The sequence below is a fragment of the Aegilops tauschii genome, chromosome 4 (genome assembly GCF_002575655.3).
Source record: "Aegilops tauschii subsp. strangulata cultivar AL8/78 chromosome 4, Aet v6.0, whole genome shotgun sequence".
Classification (NCBI taxonomy): domain Eukaryota; kingdom Viridiplantae; phylum Streptophyta; class Magnoliopsida; order Poales; family Poaceae; genus Aegilops; species Aegilops tauschii.
In genome coordinates, this window is record NC_053038.3 from 127,749,176 (window position 1) to 127,762,868 (window position 13,693).

At 44.3% G+C, this 13,693-nt stretch overlaps 1 non-coding gene across 1 annotated transcript; it reads left to right on the forward strand.

Annotated features, from left to right (window-relative positions):
- The first annotated feature begins 7,366 nt into the window (after positions 1-7,366).
- Positions 7,367-7,440, forward strand: TRNAM-CAU (transfer RNA methionine (anticodon CAU)). Its single transcript has one exon. It is a non-coding gene; the product is annotated as a tRNA-Met (tRNA).
- Positions 7,441-13,693: the final 6,253 nt, after the last annotated feature.

Sequence of the window (13,693 nt, forward strand, 5' to 3'; positions counted from 1 at the left end):
AACCCACGATCTGTGGTTCTGAACCAGATTCACGTCTGGTCGCAGATTCATAAGATCCCGGAACTATTCCGCCTGGAAAACCTGGTGCGGGATCTGGCTAATAAGAAGCAACAATAGAGAATCTCGCCTAGCTCGAGGTTGCGCCTCAGTGCCCTCTATAAGTACTTTCTAGTAAAAAGAACTACCTTTCAAAGCACATACCATTATGGCTAGCTAAAACGAAAGAATGAGAGTACAAGGTATGGGTCTACGCTTCCAGCTTACTCTAGAAACACGGAAACTGGATCTCTCTCTGGTGGGAGCCTGGCAGCGGGGAAAACGGCACCTGCAGGGGTCCAGGTCTCCATGATGAACAACCACGACTTTGATCTTAACGAGCTGCCGCCTGAGCATGAGCAGCTCGTTCAGGAGCAGCCACTGTTGAAAATAGCGAGCCTCTAGAGGATGACGCTGATACATCATTTGATTTGTTTCGGGATGCAGAAGAACAGCCTGATGAGTACAATTATGATTATGATGACTATGTTGATGAATCCATGTGGGGAGATGAGGACTGGACAGAACAAGAACATGAGAAAGCGGAAGATTACGTGAGCATCTATGCTCACATCTTGTCCACCCCAGTAAGTGAACCTTTTGTATCCTTTTGCTTATATTTTCCTGTTCGTTCTGTAAATGACCTTGAGTTGTTTTTCACATTCTTTCTACAGGTAATTGCAGATATTGACAAAGATGGTGTACATGAAATGGTGATTGCACTTTGACTCAAAAGCACTATTTGATAAGACGCAGTAGAACTGTGCACCCGTTTTTGTTTGAGTTTGAGGCGACCTATACTAAACTATAATAGCAAGGAGAGACAGCAGCTGATACCAGATCATACTACAGTACAGCTAGTGCGTGCTAAAACCCTCCTTGTGTACTAGGCTTATGAATAAACTAAACTGTTGAGAAGTCTCTAGTGTAGGTGACAGGGAAGCCATGCTCGTTAGAAGAGAAAACAGATGGTTTGAGCAAGCATGGGTTCAAGCTCTAGTGGATGGGTTTGATAGCTGAACGCAAGGATAATTCATCTACGTAGCTAGTTGGTTATGGTGGCGGAGAAGCCCCTCTTTAGCTAGATTGGGCTCCTTTACTACTTTATTTAACCCGGGGTTATGCCTAAAACCGGTATCTTATGCGTGTTCGACTAGTTCCATTTCTGATTCTCCTTCTTCGCTGGGGTCTACATACGAAAGAATGGAACACTCGCCAGCTTCGATACTCAAATAACCAGCTCATTATGCTTAGGTTGGGTTAGGAAAACGAAGCTTTCCAAGGGACTAGTTCTTTCGCGCATCTGTTTCTCCATCCGTTCTCTTCACATAAGAAGCCAGCCGCCTACTCCTACTATTGGGTCGGTTGGTCGGTCAAGTGAACCACGCCCAGCAGGTGGGTATGCCGATAAGATTCCTTTGTTCGACGTACGTCCATATGAAGCGAGCGCTTCAAAACGAGGCTATTATGCTGAAACTAGGGCTCCCTCTGGACGGGAAGAGCGAGAGGGATAGCAAAGACTTGAAAAGGGAAGGAAGGGTCTTAGAACTACTGAAACAGTAGTAGAACTCTTCCAAAATCCAAATAGGAGAGTGAAAAACAAAAAGAAGACCATTGGGCTGGGGAAGACTCCCTCAATCACTCTGCTGGGCGATGCTTCTTACTCTACCTTTCAATTCCTTTGCCTTTCTTCTTCTGATCGATCCAAAGGTTCGGACTAGGACGCGTAAACCCCGAAGGGAGATTGACCCTACCTAAGTATTTTCTTAGATAGAAGTGGTTGGTCAAGTGTGAGTCACGCCGGGGCGGGTAGACCCACTTTTAATAGCAATGCCCAGATCAATGGAAAATGGAAGTTTCTAGAATTGCTGCTCTGTTCTGTTCAAGAAGTCTTTCTCCAGGGTTCGGTTCAGAAGGTGGGATGGAAGAGAGAGAATGGGCTCATCGTGCGACAAGGTCGATCGATCACTCAAACTGTTCAGTATCTCTACAATTGAGTGAGCTGTGTTGCGAAGGAAAATGATGAAATTGCTTACTTTTCACAGGCGTGAATTCTATCTTCGATTAGATAGTTTCCATGCTTTTGATAAAAATATGGGTTGGTATCTGAATGAAAGTCGGTAAGCAATCAATCTAGTGCTGTCCTCGGCAGACCAGGAAATGTAATAAACTTTGGAGCCTCATCATTGGAAAGATTAACAACTTAACGGTCTGAAAAACTATTCAAAGAGTGACTTTTAAGCCCCACTAGTTCGCTTTATTTTCAATAGACATTTCCTCCCTCGTCAGCAGCTTCATTACCTGCTAAGTCTGGAAGGGTAGTAAAATCACTCACAACAATCAATCTTTTCTTATGATACTGATACGATGCAAACGGTGACACCCCCGGATAATGTGTCTGTGCATTTGTGTCTGTCTTCCCTTAGATGTGAGGAATCGAATCTCTATTGAAATCTGGAATCACAAGGTATCCTTTCTTTAAAAACACATGAACGGGCGCCCTGAATGAATAAGAAATCGCTGCTATAACAGAGAGTTGCCCCAGATCATACAATGTGGTTCTCTACTTTCGGCTGGCTGGCAGATCAGCGTATTTATATGAAAGAGTAGACAAAGGTTCTGACAGGGGTAACTACTACCAAGAAGCGAACTCAAAGAGATGAAGAGAGAGAAGTTAGCCGCAACCGATCATCGGAGGAAGCAGGCTTACAAGAAACTGATGGGACGATCGGAAGAAGAGAGTGATAACAGGTTTCTAGTTGACAACCTTCCGCATTTCTTATTGGGATAGATTTCATACATTCCTATTTCCTTTACCCTCCCATGAGGAAAAGCTGGTGTGATTAAGGTTATCTAAAGAAAATCTCATAGTGTTATGCCTTGTAGCTTATTCCACTCTCTATAGTAGTTCCCTTCGATTCAACGCAGTGAAGACAGTTTCAATCGGGTCGATGGACCCTTGGTTGTTTTTGTGATAAGTCGCTATTATCAAATAAATAGTCATTTCTTGCTCAATTCGAGAGGTGATTTCATTCCACAGTGACAATTCATGTTGAACGCGTCCTCCGGCATTTACGATTCTTCCTACAGAGGGCACTACTGGCAAAGAATAACCTTTCCACCCGGCGAGAAAAAGAGACAGAGGTTTGCACTTGGTCCTCTTGGTTAGGATGTAGAGGGGATCTATCAACAATCCCGTCGTCTTCTTCCAGCTTTTTCCTCTGAATTTGATATACTTCAAAAACGAATCACTCTTTTCAGTATGAATGGCTCACTCTCCCATTCTTTCCGGCTAGGGCAGCAGCTAGACCCATATCTTTTGATGGCGAGCATCGATCGAGATCCTTCGGTGAAAGCTAGAACCAACTCTGCGAGGAAAGCGGAAGCAAACAGTTATGATGTGGTTGATAGTGTTTTTAGGGATAACCTAAGTCGGCGTTACCCGACATAGTCAACGGGGTACCTTCATTCTTTAACAATTCCGGACATAGGAACAATGAGCTGTCTCCACGGCTTCTCTTCCAAACCAATATCTCAATGGATCTATCTTCAGCTTATTCTCTCAATCAATGAATGCGGGTCATCGTGGAGAATCAGGGGAAGTGTAGACTATAAGTAGCCAATTTGCAATTCATTTCCTTGGCAATGACGAGTGATGGTATCTCGAAGCCATTCATCTTATCTCTGCAGCAGGAGATTCTTCACCGGACAAAAGATAAGGAAAAGACAAAGAAATCCCATGGGTAGTTTTTGGAAAAACCTATTCTGTAGGAGAGAGAGGCCTACCTATGAAAACTAGTATGTATCTTTTTCTTGGTTTAAGCAGTGCAGGAAATTGTCGGTCCTAAAAACAATGTGTCCCCATGATCATTTTACATCACGATATCTTTTTCTTCTGGTTATGCGTTTTCCTCTTCACTTTTATTTTTATTTATTTGATGGAATCGTCCGGGCAGAAACGGGGAAGAATCTCTTCTGTCGTAGAGGCCTCGTCGAGTGCTTCCGCTACGCCAGGAGATGATGATCCACGAAAAAACAAAGTGGGACGTCAAGACGCCGATGGAAAAGATGGGTTTTGGTCGGAGCCATCCGCAAGCCGCACCCCGCCCAACCCAGAAGTACCCTCCATTTCGTTGTTGAAAAAGCAAATAAAGAATGTTCTGAGATCCTGTCGAAATCGTAAGCTGCCCGAAACCAAATTGGAAGAGGAAAAACGGGTAAAAAAAACCAGGTCCTCGAGGGCATTTCAAGGCGACGCCTTTATTTTTTAAATAACATGAAGGATAAAACCCATATCGACTTAATTGTGAAAGTCCATGATTGGGATCGCGCACAAAATAGAAATTTACTTGTGTAGGTTTCTCATAGCAAATAGAGAAACCGAGGCCCCTACTTACCTACCGGGTAGGTGGGGGGGGAAGAAGAGTGGGAACGAGGGCTTCTTTCACTTGTTTGTTTTCCTACAACGGTATCTCCGAACTCAACGGCTCCCACGATTCGGAGCGATAGCGAATTCATACGAGGACTACGAAGCGAATAATTGCATTCCTTCCAGGAGGTCGAGCGCACGCTTTCCTCGGTTTCGAATCAAGGGACAAAGATAGATCCTCGGTAACGGCAAAGGGGATAGCCTTGCTTTTGAACATTCATGTGCATATATTTTCATTAGATGTGCAATCGAAATCAGTAGGAGAGAAACTTTCATCCCTATATTTCCACTAAAATGGAATTAGCGATACCTTTGCTTTTAGTTTGAATTCATGAATCCTGTTTCTAGTGGCGAGTAACTACTACGAAAGGTACGGAAAACGGGAAAGGCAAAGCACAGGAAAGAAGAATATATTCAATAATGTCATCCTTGTTTCGGTACCGGATTCAACTTGTCGAGGCTTCTGCTCGTAACGTCACTCACTGGATCAAATCAAAGGGCTCGGTTTCTGCTCCTCGGCAAAGGCAAAGTCAATTCAATAGGAATCCGAATCCTAAAAGGCAAGACCCAAACCACCGGTCGATCAACAGTTCTTCTTTCACTTCCATCTCTTGATACCTGTTTTCTTGCTTTTCTTACCACTGCTGTAGTGAACCGCATCTCTAAGCACCGGGAGTCGTGAACCGCGCACAAGGTCCTTCTTAAACTAGAAATAAGTGAAATAATTGTTCTGGGTCACCTTGGCTTTTGTGTTCAGTAGTTAGTAGGGGAAGTTGCCCGGCTTGGTATCTCTCTTCCCTGTAGAAAACCAATCACAAGTCCCTCCTTATTTTCACTCCAAAAAGCTGGAAAAAAGAGCAAATCTTGGATAGCCTAACTTGTTTTTTTGCCCTAGAAAAGGCAGCTACTATCCCTGCTGGATTTCAAGAAAACAGAATGTACCTAGGGAACCCTATTGATCAGATCAGAGACTGAACCTAGTGATCTTTCTCCTGCTGGCAAGCATCGATACCTGTCTCCTAATGAATTGATCTTCTCTTGGGCTCTGATTCACACAATCGGAAAGCCCTTGCGATGTGGGTCACCCTTTTCCTCTATACATCTGTTCCGCAAAGGGGGCTTGCTATTCTCTGCAATTGAAGGTTGGGCCTACATATCTCTTATTTGTGTGGATCAACCATCCAACCTTTCTTCTTTCTTTCCATAAAACGTAGGTAGAATGCGTATAGTAATGGTAGAGCTGATGTATGGCTAAGCAGGGCTGATGGAGCTCTTGGAAAGAAGTCAGTATCCAGCTTATCCCTAGTCTAGCACTCTGCTGTGAAGTCAGAAACCCATTAACAAGCAAGGCTGTAGTGAACCTCTTCCTTAAGGGATTGTGGAATGCACACATCCCGGAATACAGTTGGGTGATCCATTAAGCTAAGAAAGAGCTATGAACAACCTAGTGACGCGGTGGCAAGCATCGATACGAGGAAGGTGATAGATCAGATACGATTTCCTTCATAGGATACTCTTTTTCCTTCGGATTGTGGAATGATAGGATGGGCCTAATAGTAGTGATTTAGTGCGATGTGAGGTGCCCCGCGCGTGAGACTTTCTGAGGTTAAGAAAATAATAACAGGGCGGCTTTCTTAGACTCGGCTCTATAGCACTCTTTGAGTAAGTTCGTTAACGAGGTAGCAGTTCTACACGAATGAAAACAGACCTATCTTCTCTTTCTTGGGCGGGGCACCAAATTCATGTATCTTTACCAATTAACCAATTTCTTGACGCTGGGGTGGATCCTAAAGAGATACCACTTCCTCATGAATTTATCTTGAATCGGGACCTTTTGGCTCAACTTTATCCTAGTTTTGCCGAAGGAGCAACCCCTTTTTTCACTTTAAATTGGTCCAAATACGCAGAATTTCTGACTTTTCGTGGAGGACTAGATCCAGTAACCGGTGGTCTCTGGCTGACCGATATTGCGCACCATCATTTAGCTATTGCTATTCTTTTCCTAATCGCAGGTCATATGTATAGGACCAATTGGGGTATTGGCCATGGACTTAAAGATATTTTGGAGGCTCACAAGGGCCCATTTACAGGACAAGGCCATAAGGGTCTTTATGAAATCTTAACAACGTCATGGCATGCTCAATTATCTCTTAACCTAGCTATGCTAGGCTCTACAACCATTGTTGTAGCTCATCATATGTATTCTATGCCTCCCTATCCATACCTAGCTACTGACTATGGTACACAACTTTCCTTGTTCACACACCACATGTGGATTGGCGGATTTCTAATAGTCGGTGCTGCTGCACATGCAGCATTTTTTATGGTAAGAGACTATGATCCAACAACTCGATACAACGATCTATTAGATCGCGTCCTTAGACACCGCGATGCAATCATATCCCACCTTAACTGGGTATGTATATTTCTAGGTTTTCACAGTTTTGGCTTGTACATTCATAATGATACCATGAGTGCTTTAGGCCGTCCACAAGATATGTTTTCGGATACTGCCATACAATTACAACCTATCTTTGCTCAATGGGTACAAAATATCCATGCTACTGCGCCTGGCGTAACAGCTCCTGGTGCAACAACAAGTACTAGCTTAACGTGGGGAGGCGGCGAGTTAGTAGCAGTAGGTGGCAAAGTGGCTTTGTTACCTATTCCATTAGGAACCACAGATTTTTGAGTCCATCACATTCATGCATTTACCATACATGTGACTGTATTAATACTTTTGAAAGGTGTTTTATTTGCTCGGAGTTCCCGTTTGATACCCGATAAAGCAAATCTAGGTTTTCGCTTTCCTTGCGATGGGCCTGGCCGAGGGGGAACCTGTCAAGTATCCGCCTGGCATCGAACTCTATTTTCTGTATGTTAATGAAAGGTTTAGACTAAAGCGGGGTAGAGGAATTGGTCAACTCATCAGGCTCATGACCTGAAGACTGCAGGTTCGAATCCTGTCCCCGCCTTATCACACGTCAGACAGATACCCAGGATCCGAGTCCTGATCACCTGTTTTTTAATCCCTGTTGTTATGGAAAGTGTTGCTGTGTCAAATCGAGATTATGTGGGTGTTCAGCTTATTAAGCAATTCGTTCGTCCTCAATAGCTCAGTTCGGTAGAGCGATCGGCTGTTAACTGATTGGTCGTAGGTTCGAATCCTACTTGGGTAGATTTGATTCATTCTTTAATGTAAGAATAAAGAATGGAATTAAAGGGCTTGCTTTGACCCTGTTTTATTTATTCAAAAGGTGGGGGGGTTCACGTAGTGAACTCCAACCATTAATACCCATTTATTTCTCCTTACTATCTACTATTTTTAGTCATTTTCCTGAACTCGCTCCCATCTCAAGATGGATAGAGGGCTTTCAGTTGCTTTTGATTTATCTCTCTATTTTCTTATTTTTTTCAGATAAGTTTCCAAATTCTAAGGCTAGCACCTCTCTGAAAAAGAAGGATAATCAGGGGGTGACGTCAGTCGCAGAACCAACAAGCACCACAGGTTCTTCGTCAAGTAAATGATGTCTTTTTCTGCACGTTACTGGGAGGGTCGGGATGGCAAATACATCACTGAAAGGTGATGGGGTCGCCGGGATCCCGCTATGGGGGTCCTCCCGTCATGAGCGACCAGTAGGATAGGTCGATGTGAGACATTTGTTCGACTCCAATTCATGACGCGTTTCTAAGGACAGCATTCTCTCGAAGATCAAATGCAAAAAAGCAGGTAGGATAAAATAAGTCATAACAGAGGTTTCGAGAGTGCCCAACTTCACCACCCGCTCTTAGATTCCAGAATTCGTGGCCTGAGCTTCATTCATTGATTTATTCGGGTGCATTCCTTTCGCACCCCGGTTATGAAATTCCGTACTCATTAAGTGCTCGCCCCCTTCATCGTCAGATTTAGGTTCACCGCTAGCATAGCATTCTCAAATGCAGATTGCTCCCCGCTTGAGCTACCATACTTTGTTGGATTTACGACAGACCCCCCTATCATAGTTGTCCCTATAGATATAGAGATCGCCCTGGTGTTATTAGTACACCTACCCTTAGCTATCAATATCAAAATCCCTACTTGTCTTTGGGTTCAACAATGCACACTAACGGGATGAAATCTACGCCCAGCGGGGCAGCTGTCCTTGTCCTCGGTTCAGTAACGGCAGTAGTGGAAATACCTGTTTCGGTTCCGGGAATCAGATCGGTTCCTTCCTCTGCTAAGGCTTTGGTTTCATCGTATTGACTACGAAAGGTACGGTGTAGGTTCCCACGATCTTTCCTATGATTTCTACGAATAGATGACTACGACTAACGCAAGAGGGATTCCTGCGACTAACGCTAGAGCAAAGGGAAAGGACAATGAAGCAGCAATAAACAGATTGAAGAGCTATTAGTATAGCAAGTATTAATTCAACAATTAGTTAGTTTGGGAAGACTGCTTTGCCTGGATTGATGGCGAGCCTGGAAGCCTTGCTTCTCCACTGGGGGCTAATTCCATAAACAAGTTGTTCTATCTAAAAAATCATTTTAGGAATGAATGAGAATTTCGTTAGATTTCGTATACAAGGTAATGCATCGTACCTCCGTTAAAGGCTCATTTTCTCCAATCTCTGAATTTCTGCGAAACGAATTGGCATATAGAGAATAGGTTTCTGGCATGACCAAAATGAACTTCACAGATCCGATACAAGAAAGGATCGATTCAAACAGCAATTGTTAAGCGTCTCTGGATATTGTAGCAACCTACACGCCTGTCTAACCAATGTAGTTCTGTCGTCAAGTTTCTCTGCTTGTTCGTTCTGATCTTTCCATTTCATGTAAAGCACAGGAACGCGGTGGATCGTACCCCCTGAAACCTATAGATAGGGAGCTCCCAATAGAAGGGAGTAACTGAAATCAAGCTTGCTCACTGAGCATAAGAACATTGAAAGCAGGCGGACTATCAGCAGCATTGCGATTCTTTATTTGGGCAAAGCCAAGGTATCACTTCGGGAAGAAATGCTGTTTCAAACGACAAATGAGTTGGAATGGTCAATTTGGTTTTTCAGCTACTAGTACACTCGCTATGAAATCCTAGATCTTCTTGTGAGCTGTCTCCACACCATTGAGAAATATTTGGATCAATGATAGCAGAGGCAGGCAAGAAAATCTGCTCAAAGGGGACGGCACGATGATCGAGTTCGTGCTCGGGGAGTGCCATGTCTAGCTAGTTCGTGCAGACACCCGCCCTTTCCAATCAATGGAGAATGGTTACTAGAGCTAGCGCATGTCCCACTTTAGAACACTAAGAACGTAATAAGCCTAGCCGGGACAAATGCACTCAGTGTTAGTCCGATCACCTCGGCTAAAATCATCTTCCCTTTATTAATGACCAAGGGTATCCATATCATGATATGTAGATACAAGAGGGCAGAGGCATTGATGCGGGTAGGATGTGTGTCTGCTTTCCTGTTGTTTGAAGGAGTAGATACATTCATTTCCTTTTGCCAGAGTGAGAGTGAGAGTTGTGTGGGATGTTGACAATCACTATCTCGTCTAGTGACGAGTGCTAACCTTACATGAATCATGCCAAGCACACAAGAAAAACAGGGGCTGGTCTTAACTGAAAGTTGTCCTTGTCCGGCTGAGGAAAGAAAGGGATGACGAGACGGGGACCCAAAGGTTCCCGGTGAGGAGGCCCGATGCAATGTTCGAAACTGTTGTTCCAGTTGTTCCTGTATGAGGAAGAAGACTCCTTACGAAAGCTGGTTCAAACCTTTGTTCCTTGTTCCTCGGCCTTAGTTAGCATTTTTTCGAACAGTGAAATACACCTTTGTCCTGCGTTGCATGGTGAGAGTGTGAATGGAGACGGGGTGCCACTTTTAAATAGGGGCAATCCCGAATAAGAATTGAAGGAAAAACAGGCAAGCACTCAAGCGTGAGCTGAAATACCGGGTCCTCACATAGGAAAATTAGTATGACAGGCCGATAGATCTAGGGTCCCCAGGTCCAAATTCTTTCCAATCAAGTACGAGTTCAGAACAGAGTTTTCCGGGGCTATCGATTCGTAGTTTTCGAATCTATCGAGTTTCTCCGGATCAGGAGGCTTTACATACAAAGCCGACAACACGGTAACATTACGCTTCTCTTTCTTATTCTTATTCTTATTTATATAATTTGTGCTACTTTCACATGAAGTGAAAGGGACGCTGTTCAGAAGAGCCTTCCTACATTTGCGCCCTTCTAAAAGCTATCGCACCACATGGTGCAGAGACACTCGACAAAAGACGAGCAACAGCCCTTGGCAGCCCCCATGGCTGCTGCCTCTGCGCCATCTTGCACTCGATCCTCCGGCCTTCTGCCTGGATCCAAGGATGACGGAACCTAGGGAGGGTTCAAAATGGCAGGGACTTCAACTGGTGGAGCAGGCAGAGTGGGGGGCGCATCCGCGGGTTAAGCCTGATCCCCCGCTGGATCTGGCAGAACTGGCGGTGCGTCTGCGGGTTGAGCCTGACCCCCTACAGGATTTGGTAAAACTTTCTCTCCGTCATCTAATAAAACAGTTTCAAAACGAAATCCATGGGTAAACAAAAATCAAAGAAAAAGAAAATGCAATTCGTTGGGGGAACGGGTTACACGATGAATCATCCCCCTATTAAGAAACCAAAGTAATAATAATGATACAAAAATCAAAAGGAGAAGGAAAGGCAATTCTAGGCCGATGGGAAAATGAAAAAAGAATTTCCCGAAAAAAAGGATGGGACCTGGAAATGGAAAACAAACCGACTATAATACGAATCCTCTTCTCGGGGATCATAATGTCAAGTTGCTTTCTTACTCGAAAGTACTAAATAGATAGGCGCTTGGGCCAGGTACAATTGAACGAAAAGAAGCAAACTACCGTTGTTTTAGGAGGTATGGGAGGGCGGAGACCGATCGATAGAAGTGTCTTTTCTTGGCTATCCGAATTTATTGGATCATTCCTTCCTGTGATGCCTTTTCCCCCATCCATCTCCTACGCTACGCATGGAGTTAGCACAGTCTATGACTCGGTCCTGGGACTCCTTCTTTCTATGTATAGACATAAGGAGGTTCTGCTTTCTATTTATAGCTACTGGATCGTAGTATTTCCTAAGAAAAAAGGATACGCGGAACGTAGTTCCAATACCTCTGATGTGGTCCACCCTAAGAGCAAGCCAAAATTCTAGGTGAATGAAAGGGCAACTGCAGTTCAGCCTTTGATTGACTTCAACACAACTTACCCTTTAGGGTAATAGGATGCCACTACTTGACCTTTAATCATTCAAGTTGGATAAAAAGATAGGAATAGGGATTTTCTTCTTGATCCAATCGGAACTCTTCAATTGAGGGGTGGCCAAAACACCTTGTACCTTTCCCAATACTTGACCTTCGATGCAATTGTTTACCTTTCTAGTTTTGACGATGGAATGAATCTACTTTTGACTTGTCCTCCATATGCAATAGTTTGATTGTCAGGTTTCAAGAATGCTGGAAGAGAAGGGAAACCTCAGAGGCAGAAGGTAGAAAAACGATTTCATCATCTTATGGAAGGCATTTCCGTTTTGGTAGACCATTGGGGCAGAAGGAACACTCACCGTAGGCAATTCGTAACTCTATAGATGCAAACCTTTGAGGTAGGCATTGACCATTTGGTACTCTCACTAGTTCGGCATACTATAGAAACCCTTTGGTATAGGTAGACGTGAAGCTACATCAAAAATTGTCATTCTATAGATAGCTTAAGTTTGATACCTTCACAAATCCCCATCGTTGACCGAGATGGAGGTAATCTAACCATTGGAATATTTCCTTTCTGAAACCTTCTATCTTTCCACTTCTATCGGCTCACAACTTTTGGATCAATTCTGCGATAAGGCTGGATGGCCAAGGCGCCCTTCCGAGACTAGGACTCTCAGGTGGGTAAGATTCGGAAAACAGAAAAGCTAACCTGAATTCCTGCTTATCCCTAGGCTGCTGCTCTGTACTGCCTTCCCTCAAGTCGGTATCTTCTTCCATCATGAAAGTCGGTAAGCAATCTAGTCGGCAACAGGGAAATCAGGAACTCAAACTAATAGCTTCCTTGGTCTCTGAACAGAGCACTCGATAGATGAGGGAATCGATGGATGTGCACCTTTTAGGGGAAGAATGCCACAACCCTTCCTTCCGATACTTTGGGCCTTACAAGATTCTAGCACGTGTTGGTGCTGTTCCATATTAACACCAGGAGCTACCATCAACTTCTCAAGTGCACCCTGTATTTTTCACGTCTCTAAGCTTCGACGTGTTGTTCCCCCGCCCACTGTCTCAGGTATCCTCTCGTTTACCATCTGAGACTGACAATCCCTCTGTACCTACGCAAGTTTTGGTGAGTCGTTGGTATAAGTAATAAAGGGAGATCAAGTCCTGGAACAAGGCTTGATTCGCTGGTCCGAGTCGATGGCACTGGACAATACTTGGGAGGACCTCATCGACCTGAAGACTCGTTTTCCTTATGCACCGGCTTGGGGTCAAGCGCTTTCTCAAGGAAGGGGGAATGTTAGCGCTTCTACTTCGAATACTCGTGCCCCGATTACAACACAAGACGACATCGGCCCACGAGCCAGACCCAGGAAGAATACGAAGTCCAATTTCCTCAACCGCGCACACGGATAAGACGCGAGACAGTTTCTGAGGGATAGAAGTCTTGATCGGGCCAAGCCGGCATAACAGTTAGTAGTTCGCATTACTTTCTCTTCCGAAGCGTGCACATTCGAGTTCAGTATGGATGCACTGAGCGCTTAAGACCACTCGCTGGATGATATGGTCAATCATACTCCAGAGTGGGGACAGCATAACAATAACATTCTCTCTTTAGATTCGAGATGTATTGATCGAGACGTGCCTCACTCTAGTGAGGATTTGAGCTCCCCGATAGACGTAGGGCCCGCTCGGTACACTGTCATTGTTTAGGGGGGTTCTTAATTATAGCATGAAAGTCCGAGTTGGAGGAATGATATTGGGCTTGAGAAGTGAGCAAGGAACCTGACATAACATTCCTATGGTTCCTCTGTCCCGGTCTTGCACCACTCTCATATCCATCAATCAATTTCATAGATAGTTACTATGGTTGTTTCTTCCTCCATTCACTAAAGCAAATGGAGCCTTTCCCTCCTCGAGTCAGCAAGCCAACTCGAGCGTTTTACCCTCGTGTCACTAGCGCAACACGAGCCATTCAAAAAAAAGTCTTGG